Genomic DNA, 2,091 nt, shown 5'->3' with positions numbered 1-2,091 from the left:
CCTCTCCCCATGCCATGGGGCAGGGTATGGGTGGACTTCCTCTTGGCCCAGAGAAGGGCCCGACTCTGTCTCCTTCACCCCACTCTCTGCCTCCTGCTTCCTCTTCTGCCCCAGCCCCCAGCATGAGGTTTTCTTATTCATCTTCTAGTAGTAGTTGTGCAGCAGCCTCCTCTTCCAGTTCTTCCTTCTCTTCCTCTGCCTCCCCGTACCAACTTCCCAGGCATTGCCCAGGTACCCCCATTCTTTCCCTCCCCCAACAAGCCTGTCTGTCTCCATTCAGCACCCTAAGCATACTTAGCCTTCTCTCCCATCCCAGGCTGTGTGGAGCCAGGGTCCCCCACCACTTCCTTCCTATGGCCGCCTCTTAGCCAACAACAATGCCCATCCAGGCCCCTTCCCTCCCTCTACTGGGACCCAGTCCACTGCCCACCCACCAGCCTCAACACATCAGCATAACCACCAGCAGCAACAGCAACAGCAGCACCAGCAGCACGGAAGCCCCGGGTTCCTCCTCCTGGAGCATTTCCCCACCCCCTGGAGGGCAGTAGCTCCCACCACGCACACCCTTATGCCATGTCTCCCTCCCAGGGGTCTCTGAGGCCCGACCCACCAGGGCCAGCACACCTGCCCCCACCTCACAGCCAGGTATCCTACAGCCAAGCAGGCCCCAATGGCCCTCCAGTCTCTTCGTCTTCCAACTCTTCCTCTTCCACTTCTCAAGGGTCCTATATGTTCACACCCGTCCCCTTCCCAGGCCTTCAAGGGGCACCCTACCCCTTCCCACCGGTGCCTACAGTCACCACCTCTTCAGCTACCCTTTCCATGGTCATTGCCACTGTGGCTTCCTTGGCTGCAGGCTACAACATCGCCTCCCCACGTGGGCCCCCACCATTCGGAAAGAGAGCCCCGTCCCCATGGGCCTACAAGACAACCACCCCACCCGGATACAAGCCCGGGTTGCCACCCTCCTCCCGAACAGGGACCCCACTGGGCTGTCGAGGCAGCTTGCCACCTGCAGGCCAGGGACCTTCAATTCAGGCTGGGCTCGCCCACCGTGGGACCCCTGCCACCTGTGGGGCCTCAGGCCTGCCATCTCTGCCACCACCACCTGCGGTGCCTCAGGGCCTCCCCTGAGTGCCATGCAGGTCAAACAGGAGCCGCCTGAGGAGATGAGACCTCCAAGACCCCAGTGCTCCCAGCCTGCAGCCCCTCACCCCCTCCCAAGGTGGAAGATGTGCCCATCCATGCCAGTCAGTATACCAGGTTTAACAAACCCCGGCATCGCGGCTTCAACTCATACGCACATAGGAACTTCATGCAGCTGGAGGGCTCCAAGCTGGCCAAGAAGCAGGCAGATCTGGTAGAGAAGGTGTGGCGGCGAGGCCAAGCAGCGAGCGCGAAGAAAAGGAGCACGAGCAGGAACATGAGAAGGAGCATGAGCTTGAGAAGGAGCGTGAGCTCGAACGCAGCCTGAAGTTGGCACAGGAGGGTTGTGCCCAGGTAGAATGCGCCTCTCTGGGCCCAGTGCCCCATCGCCCTCCGTTTGAACTGGGCAGTGCGGTGGCTACAGTGCCCCCCTACCTGGGTCCTGACACTCCAGCCCTGCGCACTCTCAGTGAATATGCCCGGCCTCATGTCATGTCCTGACAATCACAACCATCAATTCTATGTGATCCTGGGGGCAGGGGACCCGGGGCTCCTGGGTTACAGCGTCCCGGCCCTATACAGCTAGCTGCCTGGGAGAGGGAACGGGAAGCCCGTGAACGAGACCTCCATGACTGTCTCAAGCCTGGCTTCGAGGTGAAGTGTAGTGAGCTGGAACCCCTACATGGGGTCACTGGGCTGGGCTTGGATCCCTTTCCCTGACATGGGGGCCTGGCTCTGCACCCTGGCCCACCTGGCTTGCACCCTTTCCCTTTTCATTCAAGCCTGGGGCCCTGGAGCCAGAACGTCTAGCACTGGCAACGAGCCAGCCCTGCGGTCTGACGTGTTCTATGCTGAGTGGCTGGCACTGAGAGGCAGCACACAGAAAGGGTGGCAGCCCTGGGCAATGACCCTCTGGCTCAGCTGCAGATGCTCAATGTGACTCCC

At 61.0% G+C, this 2,091-nt stretch overlaps 1 pseudogene; it reads left to right on the top strand.

The window, feature by feature from the left end:
• LOC105539457 overlaps positions 1 to 2,091 on the top strand; it is a 4,911-nt pseudogene that overhangs the window by 1,995 nt on the left and 825 nt on the right.

The sequence above is a fragment of the Mandrillus leucophaeus genome, unplaced genomic scaffold (genome assembly GCF_000951045.1).
Source record: "Mandrillus leucophaeus isolate KB7577 unplaced genomic scaffold, Mleu.le_1.0 Scaffold2051, whole genome shotgun sequence".
NCBI classification, from domain to species: domain Eukaryota; kingdom Metazoa; phylum Chordata; class Mammalia; order Primates; family Cercopithecidae; genus Mandrillus; species Mandrillus leucophaeus.
This window is presented reverse-complemented; position numbering and strand designations above follow the sequence as displayed.